Here is a 24,417-nt window from a genome sequence, read left to right as displayed (position 1 = left end):
ACATGACTCGTCGAAGGTTCCAGAGTAATCGCTGGTGCCCGCTTGACTTTAATAAAGTACTACATACATGGCGTGGCGCCTACAATCAGATGACAGAAGGCTCTGTTGGCAAAATCCAACGGATAGAACTATCGCTAACATTCTAGAAACTTCTGATAGATCCAGGCACGTCGGGCTCGAGGGATAACGTTTAACATTTGTTCAGCCTGTTTCACATGCTGCGACCGGAACGACGAAATTCGGTCCAGTCGCAGGTGTCGCAATGCGATTTTTAGAGTGGCCATTTCACATGGTTGCGATTTCAACAATGCGACTGGTGCGACGCCCAAGGTTCCTTGCTGTCAGCTTTCGTGGCACACAACGCATAATATCTTAATGTAATATGAAGAAAGCGTACAAATTATATTGACCTCTCTTTATTAGGAGCAAATAATACGCGGCTTTGTTAATTTAAGAATGCTTCGAACTTTAAACTTGTGTATTGCCATTTGTTGGGCGTGTTCCAACTGGTGAGCTCATCTTCGTGCGTGCGATACCAAACTCTAGGTTTGCCACCGAGGTAAAAGACTACGTTGTCGAGCATAATAGTAGGGTCCCACCGGTTATTGCGGCTGACGTGTTCATACAGGCTGATCCAGTCAGCGACGTCTTCCCCATCTTTGCCCGAGAATACGCCAGGATCACGGGGAGCGGGGAGGGTGATGTAGGTCGTCCAAGTGGCAGCAGGTGTCGGAGCCGGGGCAGTCCGGTTGTCGTCGCCGGGAGCCATGAAGGAAGGCTCGACGTACCGTCCACTGCGAAGCTCCGTGACGAGGTACAGGGAACGTCCACCTCCACCAGATATGTTACGTAGGAAGACGCAGACGAAAAGCTATGTACAAGTATATTTACAAGAAAATACGCTGCGCCTGACCAAGAGGCAACAACCCGCGCTAGCTCTTCATCGTCGTCGTCGTCTTCGCACTGCTTGCCTTTTCGTGATCGCACATATTGTTCCGTAGCAATATCAATTAGAATGGCAGCTACCCCGTTTGCTCTCTCATCCTTGCCGCTCTCTTCCTGTGTCCTTAACGTTACACCTAACATTATTCGTTCCGAGGTCCTTAACTTCTTTTCGAGCTTCTCTGTAAGTCTCCATGTTTCTGCCCCATATATTAGCACCGGTGAAATGCACCTATTGTACACCTTTCTTTTCAACCCTAATGGTAAGCTTCCAGTCAGGATCTGCCTATGCCTGTCGTATGCGTTCCATCCCATTTTTATCCTGCAAATTTCCTTTTCATGATCAGGGTCCCCTGTGGGTAAATGACCGAGGTAAACGTACTCCTTCACAGACTCTAGAGGCTGACTGGCGATCCTGAACTTTTGTTCCCTTGCCCTGCTTTTGATCTATATCTTTGTCTTGTACATATTAATCTTCAACCCCACTCTTACACTCTCTCTGTTAAGATCCTCAATCATTTGTTGTAATTCGTCCCCAGTGTTGCTTAACAAGACAATGTCATCTGGAAACCGAAGGTTGCTGAGATATTCGCCGTTGGCCGTCACTCCTAAGCCTTCCCAGTTTAATAGCTGCAATACTTGTTCCAAGTAGGCAGTGAATAATAGCATTGGAGAAGCTGTCACCTTATCTGAACCCTTTCTTTATAGGCATTGATGCTTCTGAGGAGAATGAAGGTGGCTGTGAAATCTCTGTACATGTTTTCCGAGATATTTACGTAAGCGTCATGTACTCCTTGATTACGTGATGCCTCTATGACTGCTGGTATCCGCTGAATCAAATGCCTCTTCGTAATCTGTGAAAGCCATATAGAGAGGCTGATTGTTCTCTGCGGATTCCTCGATTACGTGATTGATGACATCGATGTGATCCATTGCAGAGTATCCCTTCCTGAAACCAGCACCTTGGTTGGCTGAAGTCTAGTGTTGCCATTATTCTATTGCAAATTTAATTTGTGAATATTTTATATAATACGGGAAGTAGGCTAATGGGCCTATAATTTTTCAATTATTTCACGTCTCCCTTATTGTGGATGAGTATAATGCTTGCATTCTTCCAGTTTTCTGGGACCCTTGCAGTCGATAGACACTTCGTACAAAGAGCCGCCAGTTTTTTAAGCATTATGTCTGCCCTACCATTGATTAAATCGACTGTTATTACATCTTCTGGCGCTCTTTCTCGTTTCATGTCTTGTAAGGCCCTTCTGACCTCATCGCTAGTAATAGGAGTTTCTGTATCCTGTTCATTACAGTTTCTAATGGAGATATCCTGACTCCTCTGGGTACATGTCAGTATATAATTATTTCGCTGCTTCTACTATATCTTCGAAAAAGCTGATGGTATTACCCTGCTTATCTTTCAGTGCATACGTCTTGGTTTGTCCTATGCCGGGCTTCCTTCTCCCTGATTTCATGCTGCGTCCGTGTCTTACTGGTTCCTCATTATTTCTCACGTTTTTCGAGTATCGCTTATATTCTCTTTGTTAATCAGTTTTTATGGTTCCGCGAATTCTATCTGGTCTCTTGAGATGGATACATTAATGCTTTGTTGTTTCTTTATTAGGTCCTTTGTTACTCGGGAGAACTTACCTACTGGTTGCTTTGGTGCCTTACTTCCCACTGCATTCGCTGCTTCTGAAGCCAGCCTATTTACGGTTTCATTCATTACCGCAATCTCATCTTCATCTCTCTGTTCTAAGGTTGCATATTTGTTTGCGAGTACCGGCCTGAATTGGTCCAATTTTACCCTGACTGCCTCTAGGTTAGCTTGTTTCTTACTCACCGATTTTGCTTTTTCTTTTTCAAATTGAGGTAAATCCTAGACCTCACTGACCTACAATCACTGGCCTTTACCCTACCTACCACATCTACATCCTGCACTATGCTGGGATCGGCAGAAAGTATGAAATCAATTTCATTTCTTGTTTCACCATCAGGGTATTTGAGGTCCACTTTCTCTTGCTAAGCATCCAGGAGAAGGTCACAATTATTCGCAGGTTATTCCTTTCCTTGAATTCTACCACTATATCTCCTCAAGCGTTCCTACAATCGACGCCGTAGTTGCCAATTGGCTGTTCACCAGCCTGCTTTCCCCCAACTTTTGCATTGAAGTCACTGATTACTACAGTATACTAAGTTTGCACTTTTCTCATCGCTTATTCAACATCTTCATAAAACTGATCTATGTCATCATCATCATAACTGGAGCTTGCATTAGCTTTATTCTATACCTTATTAAGTTTTATTAGGACTACTGCTTCCCTCCCATTATTGCTGTAGAATTCGTCAATGTTGCCCGTTTTACCCTTATGGATTAGGAATCCTACCCCGTATTACTTATCTGGGAATCCTCTATTGCAGATAATGTGGTCGTTAGTAACCACTGTATAAGCCTTACCAGTTCTAACCTTTCTAAGGCCAATGTTATTCCAAACAATGCCTTATAGTTACTCAAAGAGTCCTGCTAAGCTACTTGACTCGAGAGAGCCCATGTGTTACAGGTTGCGAGGGTCAGTTTCCATTGGCGGCCTGTCCGGGTCCAGGGATTCTTAGCACCTTCTGCAGCTTTACAGGTCGGCCGCCGCCTTGATCAGGTGTGCCACAGCTTGTGAGGACTGATGGCCATTGGTCGAATGAATTAGTCATTTGGGACGCAGCATTTGTGTGTTGTTAGTGAACATGGAAAGAAAATTTGGTTGTGAAATTAAACCTTAGCGCTAGCCTGGTTCGTCCATCACGGCGCATGCGCTGTGAATATATATAGAAGCCTTCTCTGAATATTTCCAAAGGCGCAATATCCAATGCATCAAGTTTTTGAGTAGGTACCGTCACTTGTGTAGAAACCGACAAGGTTCCGACTGGTGTTATAGAAATCGCGGAGCGTTTTTTTTTGTTGTTGTTGGGTGCTATTTCCGTCGCGACGATGGATTGCATTTTTTACAAGTAGTGCTCCAGGAAAGCACAGGTAAACGCCAAATCAAGGCCTCGGAAAAGCAGTTGAAATTGTAATGACGCTGTGTCTAAATGTACGTCAGACGTACGTGCTTTGCTTCCGTTTCGCTAGCTCCACGGCTCCCGCCTACCGATTTTTACAGATGTTATTGCTGAAGGACGTTTGCATAACTCAAAAGTGACCACTAAAATGATTTGGAAAACTCAGGGAGAGCAGCATACGAAACTTGGCATCATAGCATTTCAAAAGACACGCCTCTCGTCCATTTTGTTGTCCTGAGTCTCACGCTGTTCTGGAGGAAGAAGCTAGCGTTGTATGCAGATGTGTCAATCAATCAATCAATCAATCAATCAATCAATCAATCAATCAATCAATCAATCAATCAATCAATCTCTATTTAGCATTCATTCATTTACAAAAATGAACACTAGGACAAGAACTAAAAGCTGCTTTTTTGCAGCTTGACAAGGTGCTTGCCCATATCCATGACAACGGGGACAGAATAATGTCTACACTTTAGTGTGTGCAATGCACAAATGTAGAAGTGAAAAACGTGTGAGGCGAAATGTACAATCAGTGATACAATACAAATAGTGATAATACAATCAGTGATACAGTACAAATGACATATATGAATATTCAGTATATAACAGAAATACATAATTATTTTCAACTGCTGTAAAATTTATCATATAACGTTTTCTTGACATGCAGAAACATAGATAGCAAATGAAGATGTGCGTAAATTTCTTACAGGTTGCATCCTATATGCGAAAATGGGATCAAAATGAAAAACTACTTAATTTAAAGGAGGTAAGTAGTGACTTTCCCTAGCCAAAGTAACTTTAAAAAAATAGTAATGACTCAGTTTGAATTAGGAAGTCTCGTAATGTGTTCCTAGTAATGTCAGTTATCTCTATACCATTTTCATGAAGTTTATTTAATAAGGATGGGACGCGACTGGATAGACGATTTGATCCATAATTAGTACGGGAGAGTGGTAGCTGCCATCTCTTTCTTTCCCTAATGTTATACGATATATCTATTGGTTCTGTTAGGTCGCACAAGCGCAAGAACGCTTGGTTATTATACTTAAAGTAGCTCTTGTATTTTAGGGCAAGGTTAACGTTATATAAACTTACTAGACAAATGATATTATGCTTTGAAAATAATTCAGATGTATGTGCGTCGAATGGCGCGTTTGCGATATGACGAACAGCCTTTTTTGAAGTAGTAATAATTTATTGATATTTTCTTTTGACGTGGTACCCCACACAAGGTGGCAATACATTAAATGAGATGAGAATAGTGCGTTATAAAGGATCAGCTTAACTTTAGATGGTATCGTCTCACGGAGTTTACAAAGCACGCAGCAAGCTTTGGCTAAACGGGATGCAATAAGTTCCACATGTTCATTCCACGTTAGTTTTTGATTAAATATAACAACCAAAGTTTTAACGTTAGGAACCATTTCAATTATTTCAGAGCCAACCTGCAACAGTATGACTTCACTCAGATGTTTTTGTGGAGGTGAAAAAATAACAGCTTTTGTTTTTGTTGTATTTAATTTGAGAGCGTTAACCTTGCTCCATTCGGCCAGTTGTTCTAGTGTGGTATTTGCCAACAACGAGAGATCGCTGATATTGCGAGACTGATAGAATAGGCTGGTGTCGTCTGCATAAATGATGAAGTTAGCGTCATTAGAAATGTTGACAATGTCGTTAACACATATATTAAACAATACTGGCCCTAGTATACTTCCTTGGGGAACGCCCTGTGTAATTTCCTGGAGACGTGAATCTTTTGATGAAATCGAAACTAGTTGTTTTCTGTGATTAAGATACGATTGTAAGAGTTTGAGAGAAATGCCCCGAAACCCATAATGTTCTAATTTAGTAAGAAAAGTCTGATGATTTAGCCTATCAAATGCTTTAGAGTAGTCTAAGAAAATTCCTAGCGTTAGTTCTTTATGTTCAAAACCATTTAGAATGAACTATTTTTGGGTTAGCAGAGCCAATTCAGTTGACATTCCCACACGGAACCCAAATTGTTTATTTGATATGATGGAATGTTTATCACAAAATGACTTTAGTCTTTTACAAATAACTTTTTCTTGTCCCTTGGATAGGACAGGCAGTACTGATACTGGCCTGTAATTTGACAGCTTATTTTTGTCACCGGATTTAAATAGGACTGTAACTTTCGCCTGTTGCATTTTTCTAGGAAAAATTCCAGTTGACAGCGATAGGTTAAAAATATGAGTACTGGGAGCAAGAGATCAAGCACAACCTAATAGGTCTTATTTGAAATCCGTTCACATCGCGGGATTTACTATTTTTTAGTGACATGAAAATTGCATAAACTTCACATGGATCTGTAGGTTTAAGGAAAGCTGTATGTGCGTTCCGTGTGCCCAAATACTTGGTTACTGCTATGTCGTGAGTACTTTTTTCCAGACTTGTGAAATAATCATTAAACATATTTGCTAATTCTTTGCCTCTTAGCGTTCTATCTTCAACTACAAGTTCAAAGTCAACACTATTGTGGACATCGGAATGCAAAAGCTTTTTAATTTCGCGCCATAATAGACTGCTCCGATTACTCACCTCTTGAAATAGGTTCTCGTAATACAGTTTTTTTGCATTTCGTGTAAATTTCGTAACGTAGTTCCGGTATTTCTTAAAGCGTGCAAGATCATCAGGGTTTCTTGTTCTGACAAAGTTATGATACAGTGAATCCTTCTCAAGGATCATCCTAAGGCATTCGTCATTAAGCCACGGTTTCCGTTTTCTAGTTGACTTCCTTACTGTTCTATATTTAAAGGAGTTGTCATACGCTTCCTTAAGGGAGCGCATGAGTTTATAATATGCATCATCAGCGTCCTGACATAGAAGCACTGAAGTCCAATCAATATTATTAATTTTTTGCCGGAAAGTGTTTAGTGTTTTGTAATTATTTTCCTGGAAAACAAATGACTGAGGCTGACGCACTGGTTTTGAAACTTGATGAAGCCTACAGAACATGTATATCGGCAAATGATCGCTCATATCAGCTACAATCACTCCTGATTTGGTGGTATCTTCAGAACAGTTAGTGATGAATAGATCGAGTTGTGTTTGAGATGTATGACTTACACGCGTAGGCTCTGGGATAACATTTCTGCAATAAAAAGAGTGGAGGAGTAGTTGTAGTTCTTGGGATTGCGAAGTACTTTGTAAAAGATTAACATTGAAATCCCCGCCAACGAAAAGGTTCATGTCGTTTAGACACACGAAGCTGAGAATCCTTTCAAAGAAGGAAATAAAGTTATCGATCTTTCCATCAGGTGGGCTGATTCAAGAAGTTATTGAAGCTGTAAATCTAAAAACGCTGGCAGAATCTTGTGTCGGCATGTCCTCTGTTAGAGATTGATGCGTTTCCTGTCGGAAAACGCACATACGCATTTGATTCTCCTTTGTGTTTATGTTGGGTTTATTGCTCGTCAGCCAGCATTTACTGGGCATGTTCACTAAATTTTCGGTTGTTAGATCATGTCGTTTATTTTTTGTTCGACCTATGTGTTCTCTGGAGCGGTTTGCAGCCAGACTATTTTTTATTTTTCTTAGACTGCAAGACGTTACTTTAATGGCCCTAATGATCTTTATGTGTACCTTGTAAAATATTTATTTGGGCAATATTGCAAGAGTGTACAGTGCAAAACAGTAAGAACAGGGTGTGCTCGCGACTAATTCATTAAAAGGTTTATTGTGTTTGTGTGTTTGCAGATTTATGTGCTTTTGTATGTTCATAGATTTGAATGCGAAATGGGGGCTTTGTGCGGGGGCATCGTTCTTCTCCTGTGCAGCCTCATGGATTCACTAACTACAGCGCAACAGAAAGACGATGGACAAGGACGAAGTGAACACACAGAGTGCTTCCTTCTTGTCCGTTGTCTATCTATCGCGCTGCAGTTAATAATTAATACACAATAACTCGTCCAGTTTTCAGTTCTTATGTCGGGCTCATGAGCCCGCTTGTGCACTGGAGTATCTGCATGGCTCTGTATCCTGTAATTAAATTTTTTGGCCACGTGCTTGCAAGTCGCATATCAGTCTCCCGATTTCCCTGACAATTTTCCGTGATGTGCAGGCCCTTATAGTTTCTGGTGAATCTATGCAGGCATGCATCATGTTGTAGTCTGCAAATGTTCACTGCAAGTGCTGCTTTGATTGCTTTCAGTTCAACTTCTCTAGGTGTAGGATGTCCTTGAATGGTCACCATTTGCATGGTATTTAATTTTAGGTGGTGTCATACTACTGTTACACTATAGTTACACTGACTTCCGCATAAGTACACTATACGTGCCTGATGTCTTGTGCCTTCATATATCAGCAACTACCTTTCGGTTTTTGGCAGTTGCATGTAGCCTCCTGGCCTAATTGTCTGCCCCCATATTGCACGGTAGGGACTTGTTATGTATCCAGTTCAGGTGCTCCTGAGGTTGTGTCTCTGAAGGAAGAGGTAGTCGTCACTGCAGCGCATATGCTAGCTGGCATAGTATCTTGCGACCAGGCTCCGAGCTTTTGAGGCAAAGAATTTTCTAGCGCCAGCTGCACCACTACTCTGTCTAGGTGCTTGTTTGCTCTTTCTCGTAGAAATATTCAAGATTGGTAAAGCTGGAAAGATATGTCAGTACTCGAGTGTCTGAGTTCGATTAGTCGTCTTTTTTGTGCGCAGCTGATAATTCATAGCGTAGAACACCTTCGAGACAAGTACAGCATCTGCGAGTTTCCATAGTATCAGCTCGTTCAACCACCATGATTTTAGAATTATTATTTTCACCAGGTATAGAATTTGTGTACAGGCGTGACATAATCCTTTCACCCATGTGCTGGCTCTGCCGTCTTGGTTTTACACTAGCTGAGCATCTGGGGATGCTGACTTGCGGCTATATTCGTCCAGTTATGTGAAGCACGGCGTGCAATCTGGGGTGGTTATTAACGCGACAGCGTTAAGGAGCTCGTGTCGCAGAAAAGCCGGTGTCGTTGGCGGCGTTGGCCGTGAGCGATAAATCCCAGCAGGCACTTCATGAATAAAAAACAACTTGCAAGATGGGCTGGGTGGGAAGCGAACCAGGGTCTCCGGGTTGTGAGACGGAGGCGCTACCACTGAGCCACGAGTTTTTTTTCTTTATTTCCTCGTTACAGAAATGCCATGCGAATACATTGTTAAAAAGAGAATCAGCTTAGCTTTTGCTGACTCTCTGAAATTAGAATCGCTTGAATTTAGCCAACTCACCGAACAGCGGCAACCAATCGGGCGGTTATTTCTGGGCTTTGTACACTTCACGCATGTAGACGACACTTTCAATAAAGTTTTCTCGCACAGTATGGGCATTGACATCAGCATAACATACCGACATTCTTGTGGACCATATACTATGGAGGCTCAGCACCATAATAAGGTCATATGGAATATCGTTATTGCCTGTGTCTAAGTGTCTGATACCACGTGGGGTTATTGGTAATGCTTTCTTTAATGTTCGTTGTAAGATGCCCCAATGAAAAAAGGGATCCCAACAATCAATGAAGACGTGATCGACAGTCTCTGGTTTTTTACAAATTATACAATCGGTGGTCCACGGCACATATATTCCCTTGTCGGCCAGCCAAGTCTTTACAGGCAAGGTATTTGTGTGGAGTTTGAAGAAGAATGATTTTGCCGATGGTTTCACAGGCATTCTTTTGACCCTTTTGAGGACGTCATCGCCTGAACCTCCATAGTATGCTAACCTATACATTGGAACTGGCATTAATGAGTCTATCATATCAAGGTACAATTTCTTTCTTTTGACGGAACTTAAATATTCTAGCGAGAATCGAACACTAAGCATACGGAAAGATAACACTACTTCCTGAAGGAAACCTTTCACTGGAGGGGATTCAACATTCGAACACGAAACAAGGAAGTCAGGTAACAGATTACCTAATCGCACTTGTGTCATGGTGCGCAAAAATTGATCACTGTGGTTCCGCAAGAACATAAAGCGCGATACAATCTGCCGTACAAATAGGTGTGACAGTCCAAGACCACCGCTGCGAACTGATCTGAACAGATTAGAGCGGCTGCAGCGTTCCCAAGTTGAGTTCCAAATGAACACAGCGAACACTCGATGCAGTTTCTGTACATTCACTCGCGACATGAATAGCGCTTGTAGTATGTGCCATATTTTTGCAACCAGAAAAATGTTGCACACCGTGGAGCGCGCGAACATTGAGAGATTGCGCCCTTGCCATGCCAGCGCTTGTTCCTTCGCCGTCTGTGTTTCCTGTTCCCAGAACTGCTTACTGTCTTTGTAATGTTCAAGCGGCACGCCAAGATATTGCACAAGCATGGTCATCCACTGTATGTTTGCGAAACTGCGTGGTTTGCTTTGCCACGCGCCATGCCAAAACCAGATGCACTTATCCCAGTTTATGGCACTACCTGTTTTTTCACAATAAGTTTTCGCCAGAGTTACCACTTCGCTGACACTGTCATAGTCATCGCAAAACACTGCTAGATCGTCTGCGTAGGAAAGCACTTTCACCTCACTTTGCTGTAATTTGAAACCTCTTATTTTCTCGTTCTCTTTAATGGCTAAGCAAAAAGGCTCCAGGTATATTGCGAAAAGCAATGACGAAATTGGGCACCCCTGTTTCAGAGATGAGCAGACATTGACACTTCTCGTGAGACTCTTGTTAATAATCAGCCGTGTGCTGCAGTCTGTGTACACCATTTTTAAGCCATCTATAATCACTGATCCTATGTTCGTGTATTCTAAAATCTCGAAGAGAATATCATGAGCCACACGGTCAAATGCCTTCTCCAGGTCTAGCTGCAACATTGCAACTTTACCCTCGAAAGCATCGACGCATTCTAGAATGCTCCTGGCGACGTGTACATTGGTAGTTATTGTGCGCCCTTTAATCCCACACGTTTGGTGGGTTCCAACTAAAAGTTTTATTACGCTCTGTAACCTTTTCGCCAGTATTTTCATAAAAATTTTATAGTCAGTGTTCGCAAGGCTAATGGGGCGGTACGATGCAACAGACAAGCGCTTTACAGGATCGTCAGATTTTGGTATCAGGACCATCTGAACTGTTCGGAATGACGCGGGTATTCGGTTGTTTTTGTAGGACTGCACTAAAAATTTCTTCATAATTAGTGCTATTTCTGCTTTAAATGTTTTGTAGAAAGCTGCGCTTAATCCATCCGGCCCATGTGACTTTCCTGAGCCTAGTTCTTCTATCGCAGCTTCAACTTCACGCACAGTTATAGACGCTTCGAGGCCATGTTTAACGTTTTCTTCCAATCGTGGCATAAAGTGTAGGAATTAAGTGGCTTATGAAGCCACCCAGATCAGTTTTTCTTTCGCCAAAGAAGTCTCCATAGTGTTCAACAAAGACGCGTTCAATGGTCCTGCGGTCACTCGTTACTTCGTCATCGTAGCTTATCTGTTTTATATCACTGCGGCAAGCGTAAGCTTTCTCGTCACTTAGCGCACGTTTATTCGGTGTTTCCCCTTGCCACAATCTTTCTGCACGGGATCTTATCATGGCACCACGGTACTTCTCTGTGTCGATGATTTCTAACTGGCTTTTAACTTTCTTGATTTCCTTCATGACTTGGCCAGGTTCTGTGCTTTCTACATTAAGTAGAAAGTCGAGTTTACTCCTCAGGGCTTTTTCTTTCCGTTTTTCTTCTTGTTTCAGTTTAGTTGCCCTTTCTGTAGCACTCATCTTCAATTCATTTTTAAAATCTTCCCACATGGTGACTACATATTTCTCTTCAGCTACAATCAATCGTCCAAGTTTTTCTTCAGTGTCATTTACGAAACAGTCATCGTTGAGTAGCTTATCGTTAAATTTCCACAAATCCCACGAGAAGTTTGTTTTTCGTTCTTTTGTTCCTATTATGAAGGCAACCAAACTGTGGTCACTAAAAGAGACTTGCTTGTTCTCGTACGTTTTACATAACGGCACCAGTTCCAGTGACACATAAGCTCTATCTAGCCGAGCATGGCTAAGTCCTTGAAAATGAGTAAAACGCGGAACACTGTGATCGTACAACACATAGCCGACGTCTTCCAGGTTGTATTCACTGACAAGATTGTTCAATAGCAGTGCACTACGATCATTCAGCGGCAGTTTTTTCACGCGATCCTCCGGAAAACAAACACAGCTGAAATCGCCAAGTAAAACCAAAAGCTTATCGGTCTTTAAATAATCCTCAACTCGTTCAAAAAAAGACTGTCTCTCGCTCTCTCTATTAGGGGCGTAAACACAGATAACTCGCCAGAAAACTTCATTCAAGGTAAAATCGACAACAACCAAGCGTCCCGTTTCACACACTGTGACTGCTTCTACACTTATATTTAGGCTATTGCGCAAAAAAAAAAAAAATAGCGCAGCCCCCCGATGTGCCGGCCGCATGACAGAAGCATACATTGTAACGGGGAACGAATTGTTGCACCATGCGATCCGTTTGCTCTTGACTCACTATCTTGGTTTCCTGAACTGCGATTATGTCGAGATCGTTTTCCAGAAAGATACGACTCAATTGATATTGCCGCGGCCTCGTGCTTAGTCCTCGGACATTTAGCGTGGCAATACGAATCGCGGTGTTAATTGCGGCCTCCATTATGAGCAAGAACAATCGGGTCACATAGCGCTTACCTTGAGTGACCCATGCACTATGCATAAAGTGGTGTCCTCTATTCTGTAGTACATGGCTCCGCCAGTCAAGCTGGCGGTATCACACGTAGTGGCCATATCTAGGTTGCACTACCTGAAACGAAGACGGCTAAAAATCACCTGATAATCCTGATAATCACCTGATAATCACCTGATAATCACCTGATAATCCCTGATACTCACCTGAAAATCACCTGAAAATCACCTGATAATCCTCGTCTTCAAAAACAGCATTCCTGTTACCGCGGCCGTTCGCGGCCGCCAACGCCGCTCCGTCGGAGCACATGATAACACGTCCGTTCACTGCGGTGCCCGGAAGTGGAATCCTGAGCCACGAGTTCGATGCTTCGAAGCGGTACAAAAGCGCCTCTAGTGAAGGCGGTGTTGCCATAGAAACGAGTTGTTTCTAAGGCTCAGGCGTGCGTCGCTTGCTCAGGCGCACATTTCGTTGCCGCGCCGAACGCTGCGTTGCTCGACGCTCACCGCGTCCGATGCGGGGCGATGTGAGCGTCGATGTTGCAACGCTGCGACCAACCGGTTGGTCGCAGCCGAAAAGGGTGGGGTCAGCACTGCGACTGCGATTTCCTTCGCATGCGACGGGAATCGCACTTCCGGTGCGATGAAAATGGCATCATGTGAGACAGGCTTTAGCCGATGAAAAGCAGTGAGCGAACGAAAGTAAAAAATGGCTGTGGCTTAGGTAAGGTTAAGCCCAGGATGCGAAGCATACTAGCCTTTATTTTAGTTGTTGAACCACTGTTTAGCCTGGTGAACTGCTGTTGCTTGGCTATATTTGGTTCGGCTAGACGAAGAAACAACTCATGCATTACTGCTTCGCCTTCAAGAGTGGAACGCGACAGCGTTCCCGTCGACCCGCCAAGGGGTGTAAGACAATGGGCTACAGGGCAGCGACTACGCGCCCCGCATTGGACGCGGTGAGCGTCGAGCAAAGCAGCGTTCGGCGCGGCAACGAAATGTGCGCCTGAGCAAGAGACGCACGCCTTAGAAACAGCTCGTTTCTAAGGCAACACCGCATTCACTAGAGGCGCATTTGTACCGCTTTGAAGCATCCTACTCGTGGCTCAGTGGTAGCGTCTCCGTCCCACACTCCGGAGACCCTGGTTCGATTCCCACCCAGCCCGTCTTGCAAGAGTTGAGCCAAAGCCACTTCTCCTCTGTCGTGACGTCACGGTGTCACGTGGTTTCAAGGCGACACCGCCGCGCCTGAGGAGCTGGGTTGAGCTCTCGTAATATGCTTCGCATAAAAGTGAACAGACGACGCGTGGTACTCTGGCACCACGTCGCCGCTGATCAGATTAAGGTGCGAGTCGTGTCGCGTTCAAAGTAGAGTGCCATTGTGTACTTGTCGTGGGATTAATGAGCGCTGTTCTTGCGTACTTGTGCTCCTCCGGACAGTTGTTTGGACTCCAGGAGTGACTATCTCACCCGGAACAGTGCTTCAACTATCAATTGGGGCTGGCGACGACGCCCTACCACAGCCCTCGGGAGAGAGGGGAACAAGTGCGGTTAAAAATAAAAGGGGCCGCTGAAAAGGAACTTTATTACAAGGGCGAGCAAACCGCCAACGGCCGAGTGTCAGCTGCGCGCCCGTCGACCGACTCTGGGCGAGGAGCACGTCTAAGCAGACGACCTCGGGAGACGAGCCAACGGTTCAATGCGATGGCTGCGACAGCTAGTTCTACCTGGATGACTCCGCATTGTCCTCCATAGAGGATTCCCAGGGTAAAAGATTCACGTGAAATTTCTGCACGAAGAATTCTACGCTACAAAATGTAATAGCGCACCAAGAAAGAAAGGTGAGGGCCGAGCGCAGCCTCGGCGTCGAAACACTCAGAAAACAATGGGGAAAATTGGAGAGCTAGGGCAAAAGAGAAAGACAAGAAATGCTACAGTCGCTAAGAGCCGAACGCTAACAACGCGAACGGCTGTCACAAGAGGTGACAGTGCTTCGAGCCAAGATCGAAGATATTAGCAAGAAAAGTGCCCCAAGAATGAAGAACTATGGACCACCTAAGCACACAAAAAATAACAATATGTCATCAGAAAAAGAGGACCCCCACGCAGTCAAAGGAGGGCTACCCATCACAAAATGAAAACCAAGAAAACGCAATGAAGAGCGAAGAAAGAAGTGCAGCCCCATGGATCAACGTGGGTAAGAAAAACAGGGAAAATAAACAGATAGAATACAGTCCAACAGCACCCCCCTCCCAGGCAAATGCCTAAACAAAAGTTCCAGAACCAGCCAGAAGAGGAACCCAGCGACAGCCCACCCCAGCGCTACCAGACTGTGGTGCTTGGCGACTCAAGTTCTCATCGACTGAAAAAACACTTCTACGAGAAAAGCAAGGCTCCGCATAACCATCAAATTGGGAGCAACTTCGCACGAAACACTCCCTCGAGCGGAAGGAGAAATTGCGCGCGCAGACTTGTCCAACATCATACTCCAAATAGTAAACTACGTTGGTACTCCTGATGCACTCTAGGTGACGCAGGAGTTGAAAGGTCCATCTAACAGCTCACACAGAGAAATTAACGTCCTGGAGCGAAAAGGCACCCCAACACCACAATGTCATAAGTGCCATCCCAGAACTGAAGTCACGAGGCCACCAAGCAGAGGCAGCTTGTTGCAAATGAACCCAACATATCAACAACGTATGTGCTTCACACCTTCCCTGAGTAGCCTTTTTCGCCACGGGGGATGACCTCAATACAGACCGCTTCGACGACGTCCACTATACTGAAGCAGCAGGAGATTGTGTGAGTGCCCTACTAGTCCAAAAATTAACTCTTTTTTAAAGGAAACAACACCCGCAAGAAGAATCGACATTTGGACAAGTTGGTACTGGTTGAACATTTTGACGCCCTTTATATCTTCACGCCAGCGATGGGAGAGCACGTGGGTATAGGTTGTAATACTTAAGCTTGTGTATAGCCTTCTAATAAAGTTAGGTGTGAGTTCAGCGCTCTCCTGTGTGTTTCCTGCCTTCTGCCTTTGTCGTCTTGTGCTACACCACACTATTGCAGACGCCCCAATGGTACAAACAAGAGGCCAGTGAGGACACTGTTGAAAGAAATTTTGACTGCACTTGGCTAATTAGGCCAAACGAGACGACACTGGAAAAACACTTCATGAAAGCCAAACAACAAAAATTCTTGCCATTAGTCTCACAGACACAAAAGGACAACAGAGTGGAACACGGTCAGCAGGCTATTCTATAGGAAGACAGCAACGCTTGGCCAAGCACGAAGACACCTGTAAACAACACTGAAGAGGATCGAGTAAGCCAAGACAATACGCAGGATCTCAAACCCCGTTAAACCCCAAACAGCGCCCACTGTACTCGGAAAGAAAACACATAATATTAATATTTTCCGGATAAGATGAAGAGGACAAAGCAAGAACAGAGTATACTGAGCCCACTATCCACAATAGAACTGAAGCGGTGCATCGCCGACCTTAAAAAAAAAAAGAAAAAAAAACAGCAGGCTTCGATGATATCCCCAACGAATTCCTAAAAGCACTAAAGACAAAAGCAAGAAAAGGACTACAACACTACTTCAACAACGTCCTTAAAGCGAGCAAAATGCCACCAACATGGAAAGAGGCAAAACTTGCCCTCATCCATAAGGGCAAAGAAAAACCACTTGAACAACTAAATGCCTACCGCCCAATATCTATATTGAGCAATGTGCAAAAAGTGTTCAGCGCAATCCTTAATCAGAGACTATAAAACACAGAATTTCAGAACGGCTTCAGGCTAAACCGCAGGGCAAGTGACCATATTTTCACTCTCATTCAGGCTATAGAAATGAAAAATAAAGAAAAAATCAGCGCTATATCTGACTTTCCTTGACATGGGAAAAGCCTACGACGATGTCCCTCGTTGTAGGTTTTGGCAAAAATTACTGGGCATATGACTAGAACGTAGAAGCATAGACCTGCTGAAGGACCAATACAAGGACTGCACAGCAGTGTGCACGCTCTACGAACTAAGTTCGAAGAAATTCCAGCAATACTGAGGACTAAAACAAGGATGTCCGTTGTCCCAAACACTATTTAAGATATACATCGCATAACTCCTCCAAACATTAGACAATGAGGAACAGGTTTCTAACTGTCCCCGATAACAACCGACAAGCAAGAAGAATACATCAAAATCTCATGCCTGGAATTCGCCGATGATATTTTGCTGCTAGCAGAATCAGCAGTTGACCTCCAACAACAGCTCGACATCTGCTCCCGAGTTACAGGAAACGACAAGCTGAGGTTCAACATTGAAAAATTGTTATTTGTTTTGAACACATATGCACATATATACAGTTAACAGGAAAGGGAAAGCGAGGAGCAGGCTGGCAACTGCCACCGGAAGGGGCACAATGCCTGCCTACTCTTCTGAAGGGAGGTGACAGCAACACAGAAATGGAAGATAGGAAGGAAGGGAGGAAAGAGGAAAGGAAGAGCAACAGGACAAATCTAAAGACTAAAGTAGAACACAGTACACTAGCACGTTGTTCCGCCGAGTTTCGACTCTGCAGCCGGAATTAAAGTGACGCCGCATCGAACAGCCTCCACAACTATCAATCACATCCATGGCTAGTTTGCTATGCGGCTAATTGTGCGCTCCACGATGAGACGCCAAGTATAGCGGCACGCAATCACCGTTTCACTGGCAGTTGGTTCACAATATACACTACAAGGTGCTTGAACCCGCCACCTCCCATCTTCGAAGGAAGAAGCGTTAGGACACAGTACAGATGACACACAGTAGGGTCGGTCACTGAAGGTCACGCTACTACAGAATATTGAACGTTCACGCTACAAACGTGAACCTAAGTTAGTTAGCTCTAGAAAGGTTAGGAGGGTGCGATGGGCCTGATCACCTTTAGATGCACAACCACAGGGGTTTAAGCATTCATCGAGTGTCGCACACCGCAGGCCAAGGAGGTGATAGTTTCTCACTAGCGACATGCGCTGCGCACTGAAAGCGGGACACTCAAATATAAGGTGCTGAGGTGTCTCGTAGCAGCCACAAGACGCACAGAATGGACTTGCCACACGCCCGTGTCTGTATAAACGTTCGTGCACGTTCACGCAACCAACCCTCAGCTTGAGCAGTTGTGCTTTAGCGCGACGAGGCAAGCCTCGACCACGAATACGGGGCGGGAACGCTCCATTTGCGATACGCTGATCTGGATGCTGCTTAAGTAGGTGTCGACGTATCAGAAGACGAGCGTCATCAAGCTTGCACAGAATTTCTGGGCAGTCACAGTTGTTATGAGCGCAACTTGAAGCGAGCCGATCAGCTTCTTCATTTCCGGCGATTCCTACGTGTGAAGGTATCCATTGAGCGACGACAGATACCTCACGTGATGTAATTTTGCTCGCAGAGTCAGTAATGCTGCGCACAAGTGGGCAATCAAGCTCACTGCGTTGTAACCTGCTAAGGGCAGCTCGAGAGTCCGTAAAGATGACAACTTTCGATGTAGTTAACTCCTCTTGCACGTATTTCAATGCAACATTAATCGCTTCTAGTTCTGCAGTTGTTGACGAAGCTCGATGAGGTATTTGAAATATACGTCGTACTTTAGTTGAAGGGCAGAAAAAAGCTGCAGAGGCGCCTTGACCGTCGTTGTGTACAGATGCATCTGTGAAAACTTGAAGATAATCTGAAAAAAAAAAGCCGTGGATAGGAATAAACACAAACATTGGCGACGAATTCAGCCTCCAAGGGAACCTCATAAAAAGAAAGGTCGGCGTAACTCTCAGCAACGAACCAAATTTTCTGGTTCCGCACCAAAACGCATTAGTGCAAAATGTAATCGCCTCGAAGGATGCATCTGGCACTTGGCTAGGCATTCATACAACGCGCACGCTGTTGGACGTACACTGTGGAAGGCCATAGCTGTACCAGCGACAACGTACGCAGACGACGCGCTTGCTTAGGCCAGTGAAACCGTCTGGAGCGTCGCTGAATAGAACTACGCCACTGGCTGCTAGGGGGAAGCACAGCCACTGCAAATGCTGTAGTGTGGAAATTAGCTGGATGTCGCACGAGGCAAGGGAGCCGAGATTCAAATTACAATACGCTGGCAGACTGAAATTCACGCAAGCACAAATTACAGTGGCAGAATATACTTACACCTAAGATACAAAAACATGAAGACGGCTTGGATTCCGAAGTACACGTCCGTAGACACAAAATGCAACCAAAATTCAATACACCACGAAACTAAGGCAGAGACAGAGTGGCGCAAGGCCGTCATGAACTAAATCACTGATGCTAAAACAACTAGATGACGCACGGCAGCCGGAAAAAAGCAAAGCCTCGCATTATATTATCAGCACAAGCCGGGACCGTGCCCATCACCACACTACCGAGGAGATAGAAGCAGCGCCCTTCTGTTTCAAGCCCGCAATGATGCTCTCCTCACAAACCAACTTGGCCACGAACTATTCGGCGTAGGTCGACGTGTCGCTTGTGCGGTGCACCAGAATGAAGCCTCCTTCATGTTTTACAGCAATTCCCGTGGCTCCCACAGATCTCCGGTCGGCCAGGGGCACGACCGGAGAAACCACAAACAGACATGGTCAAGCTAGAGCCACCCCATCACAACAACAGTGAACTATGACAATGGCTGGCTGCTGACGCCAACCACGCTGCCTGCTACGACAGTTTCACGGCCGACCAGGCGGCGAAGCTTGGCCCCGGCGTGGCTGGCAGATTGGATCGTCCGCACTTTGGTGAAATTCGAGGTGACTACAGTACAGTGAACCGGACCAGCCAGATGGCCTCAAAGACTCTGAAAAAACTGCATTTTATGTTCTTTCTCTCCTTACTTTCTACGCCTCAATTCCTCTCTAGATCGCCTGTTGCCCCGAGTGAAACGGGATCAGGACCACCCGAACACGCGCGGCACCACGGTGCGCGGAACCACTGCGCTTTTCTCTCGGCCGCCGCTTGCCGCAGGAAAGCGCCATTAAGAGGCGCGCTCTAAAATAAACAAAATCCAACGCAAGTGTCGGGCCTTTATTAGCGTTATGGCAGAAAGTATCGACTCGCCATCCCGGCTCTGCGAAAGTGGGTGTCCAGCGAAGCTGTTGAGAAGACCACCGCTTCAACCACCCTCCGTAGTCGGCGCTCTGTTCCTTTATCTGGCTGGCTTGGCTTGTTTCTTCCTTCCTACGCTGCGCTGTACCAATTTTAGAAGGCAATACCAAATCGCCCAATCCTAAGCCCTAGTGTCGCCGTCTATGCTGCCACATATGAAATAAAAAATTGGGGTACACAAAATCGTAGCAGGAACCTAGAAAGAAAACCTTCTCAGAAAGAAAGTATCGCAGTTAAAAGAATCCGCGCATATCTGGGGATAGAAACTATCACCTTTCTGGGGTGGTTGCTCTACCATCTGAGCTACCTAAGAGGCTAGTGGAGCTTCTTTTTCAGAGTGGAGTAGTTTTTAAGGGCGTATTAATTATTGACAGTCTAAATAAACACATGCTTTATATACAGTCAGTATAATTTAAATTTTGTTCTTAATGTGCAACAAATGTAGTCACAATCACAAGGAGTGGATACCCAGAAAATCGATTTCTTCGTTCCCATCTCTTTAGACAACTCGCGTGTGTGGACCATTGAGGAAACAGAAGCATGCCTCGAGCGAAGCTTCAGCTCCGGGACAATTCCGTTTTTCGCGATTCAAATACGTGGAACGCGCAAATGCTTTTATGAGAGAAACACTGGGCCAATTTGAACGAGCTTTCTTGAATTAGACAGAGGAAGTTAAATTCTAATGAATCTAGAAGCGGAATATTGATTTAGAACCTGGAATAAAAAAAAATCCCGGCAATATACAAGTTTCAAGAAATTGAAGCACGAAGTTTACAAATCCCTAATTATGCGTCAGGGACAGATATCACAGTTGTACAAGCTGCATCTGTTGGGAAACTTAAAGCGGAGCAATCTGATTTGCAGCCTACGTATATATGTTACAATGTTTGCGAGGGGTTTGCAGATGTGTCACTAGTACATTAGCGGCGCAATTGAGTGCCGTGTATACTGCGTGAATTTTGCCCTCATAGGATGTCTTAATAGGTATGGTTTACAACATTGTGATATCACTATTTATTTCTGAGATACTGAGTTGGGAACTTGGTAATTAAGTTTTATTGGGTTTTCAAAAGTCGAGCAACTTTCGGAAATTAAATAAGAGGACGGCCTCATGAAAACCGGTCCAGCAGTTACCTGGACAAACGATTTCTCTGTTCCCATGTATTTAGAAATGAACGATCACGCGTTAAGCTTCCTCTTAAGTGCTGAAATTACGCCTTATCAAGAGGGTACCCTTTTTGACCTTGAATGATAAACATCGCGCGTACTCGATACTGAAATGCATTTGCCGCTAGGGAATGTAATCGCGATAGTTCTTTAAAACGACACTAACGAGAAATGATGTGCGAGTTTATGCTGATCATACATATATAAAAAACTTTAACTTGGCAAATTTCGTGGTCGTGAAGCGATTATTAGAAGAGAAAATGAAGGAAAAGTTAGTTCTTTCTTTGCACGCTGTAGCCGGCGAGTCAGTGTGCCGTCACGGATTGGAAAATGCATTTATCGTAGTTGGCGCGTTGTGACTTGGTAAAAGTTTTCCCAAGTACGCTTGGGCTCTTTTAGAATACATTGTGGTGCAGCTTCACGAAAGTGTTAGGGCCGGCGCGAGACGGCGCCGTCTTGCGTGTTCCCTCGGCAGGAGTTGGCTGAAATGGTGCTTCCCTTGAATTGCGGCCCTTACCAGCTTTCTCTGAAGAAAGATGTCTTCCTCTTGTCTGCGCTGCAGAGCATTCATTTCGACAGAATACTTCGCCAGCGGCACATTAAAGAAACAGCCAGCCGGGCATTCCCGTTTGCACGTGCCTCGGGAAGCTGAGTACCGGCGTGTCTTCGAGCGCCAGTTGCCTCAGAGCACATGATCGGCACAAAGGTCGGGGCCTGGCTGCTCGCCAATCAATAACTTCGCAGCCTTAACTCTGCGACTCAATTTAAAAAGAGACACACATGTCTGAAAAGATACTCGCGTGTATCACATGATACACATCACGGAGCATAAAGTCAAATTATGCTCAGTATTTCTTTTTTAATTTGGGCAGCAGTTTCTCCATGACAGCGATTATCAAACTAAGGAGTGCTTTCAAACCGAAATAAGGCCATTTTCTAAGAATGGCATTCTGAATATTTCAAGATAATTGGAAGCTATAGTTATATAACGGGCGCAGGGAAAATACTGCTCGTACGTGCCAATGAGAAATGTTCCAGGCCAGACAAAACTGTGTCGTTGTTGCGTTGTCCGTCGCTACTGGCGGAAGTTGATGTCGTCATTTGTCATGTCATTTTATTTCTGTACTCCCTGGTCTCATCTTCCTTGAAATATTGCTTAATTTGTAGGGAGCTTCAAACGCAAAACTTATATTGCCGCGTTATGCAGTTTTCTTGAGATGACACGAAAGTCAGTGAATATAGGGGTCGAATCACTGATAATTGAAGTAGTAGCTTAGCGCAAATAAAACCACAGACACAAGGAAGACAGACAAGGACAAGCGCTACTCACAACTGTTTAATGGAAGGAAGGATAGTGCATATATATATATATATATATATATATATATATATATATATATATATATATATATATATATATCCTCTTGTCACGCATGCGCCTACCAAGCAGAAGTGAAGCCGGTACATGCACATCAAAGGCGGTCGCGCAAGAAGTTAAATTCGGCATCCAGTAATGTGATGGAAGGCTCACTCACACATCTATCTCTATTCTTCTTGATAAAGAAGGCCTCAAGAGCGAGTCTGGAAGACGCGTTGCCGCTCCTGCCAAGAATAGTTGTCTCAGAAAATCGTGCGTCGCAACCACACGCGGTAACATGGGCCACCAAATGTGCGCCCTTATCCTCTTTTTTTTTTTTAGTTTTTGCGCGTGTTCCCTTAAACGGTCATTCACACAACGTTCAGTTTGACTGATAAATCCCGTCTGTCTGTCACTGATAAATCCTGTCTGTCTGCATTGGAGCATGTTGGCGAAGACGGCGTACCATCTTTTCACTAAGCGTGCTTAAGCAGCCCTTCTGCCACCATGGTATGCTGAAGCAAATGTGAGAATGCGCTGGTTGGTGATCCATGTTTCAACAGCGCAGAAGCAGACCAAGTTTTTTGAAAATAAACTTGAGTAGAAAGTGAGCCCTTCGTTTTCCTGTCCGTCTGATTTGCCCTGCTCAAACACCATGGCATGGTATGGATTCCTGAATTCACATGAGGTCTCGCTTGTTGCCCGAAACTTAGGCTGACCAGATGGTGTCAAGACTTTCTCCGAGCATTATGCAGGCATATCTTTACCAGTGCTGGCAACATGGTGAGCAAGTCTTTGTTTTGACGGCAACCTTGTTTTGAGCCTTACAAACTTGTGATTTTTAGTTACGTAAATAGCCAGTAAATCTCCCTATTAAAATTCCTCAGCGGACTTTGGCAGCAACTTATTAGTGAACCATATTTGAGTGCATCAAGGATGCTCTTCAAGGTAAAGCACAATCTTGAGCTCTGATACTATTTAGGTAATGTAAAGGAAGACGTTCAAGGACAATTAAAACATAAAATTCAGTGCCATACCACTTTTCGAAGGTGAATGACCAGCAAAGCTGCGTATTGTGACGACCATATTGCGTTAATATATGGTCATTACTATATTGATTGAATAAAGACACATACACGTGATTTCGTGATCCCACCGTCTTTTATTTTTTTTGCTACCACAGTTGTCATATTTTTATGGTCACTATGGTAGATGGCCATGAGCTGAACGACAGTGCTGGAAAGATTTTTTAGTTGGTGTATTGGTAAGTGTATATCACTGAATGCCGAACCTATACTCCTCGCAGTCCTTTTTTATTTTGCAGCGCAAGCTGAACAAGAGAAAGGTGCATGTGACACACACAGCGCTAACTTTCAACAACAGATTTATTTTCCGTTCTCGTCGCTATATATATGTGCATCCTCGAAACCTCATACAGCACGTGTAAAATTTCAGTAAAAATGAACAAGAAATGTAAACTGGGAACCACACGTGAGCAGTTTTTTGACTCACATATTTAGACATGTACACGTTCAGCGCGAACAAAGATAACTGAGCTCTTTTAAGGATAATCAAATGGAAGGTTTACTGACGCATGCATCGCCGAATGTTGATATGTGTCTATATTCTATTATCAAGCGCGTCATGTCACACCTGCCTCTACTCATGATTGTTTCTTTAAATCTATGTTTGCATTTCCATCTCTGGCAATGGATGGGAAATGCCGTCAGCGACCAAGTTTACTTCGTTGTTGTGTTCTCGTAGCCTGTCATTTAGGCCCCTCCCTGTTTGAGCAAGGCAGGATCGTCCACACACGAGAGGAATGCGGTATACTACGCCCGCGATGCATCAATGAATTTGGTTGTATGTTCCTTTTCGCATGCGTACGTGCGATTGTTTCTGGCTTTGTGTTTCTACACAGGCTGACCAAATTATTAGGCGTCGAAAATACAACGTTGATGCCGCTCCTTCCAGTAATCTTCTTTAATCTATGGGCGAATTCGTATATGTAGGGGATGACAGTAAACTTTCTTTTGTTTATGTCAGTGCTTGTACCATGCACCTGCTCCTAACTGCTTTCCTGTGCCTTCTTACGCA

General features: G+C 44.3%; 1 protein-coding gene across 4 annotated transcripts in view; it reads left to right on the top strand.

The window, feature by feature from the left end:
- Positions 1 to 24,417, top strand: part of LOC139056424 (uncharacterized) — a 235,152-nt gene that overhangs the window by 113,593 nt on the left and 97,142 nt on the right. For 2 of the 4 annotated variants that reach the window (XM_070534656.1, XM_070534655.1), the window contains one exon: positions 4,709 to 4,765. The exons of the other annotated variants lie outside the window; for them this stretch is intronic. The gene's annotated coding sequence lies outside the window, so the exon portion shown is untranslated. Of the gene's footprint in view, positions 1 to 4,708; positions 4,766 to 24,417 lie in introns of those variants that run through there. 4 annotated transcript variants of the gene reach the window in all.

This window comes from Dermacentor albipictus, chromosome 2 (assembly GCF_038994185.2).
Source record: "Dermacentor albipictus isolate Rhodes 1998 colony chromosome 2, USDA_Dalb.pri_finalv2, whole genome shotgun sequence".
Classification (NCBI taxonomy): domain Eukaryota; kingdom Metazoa; phylum Arthropoda; class Arachnida; order Ixodida; family Ixodidae; genus Dermacentor; species Dermacentor albipictus.
The sequence above is the reverse complement of the archived record's forward strand: the minus strand, read 5'-3'. Positions and strand labels throughout refer to the sequence as shown.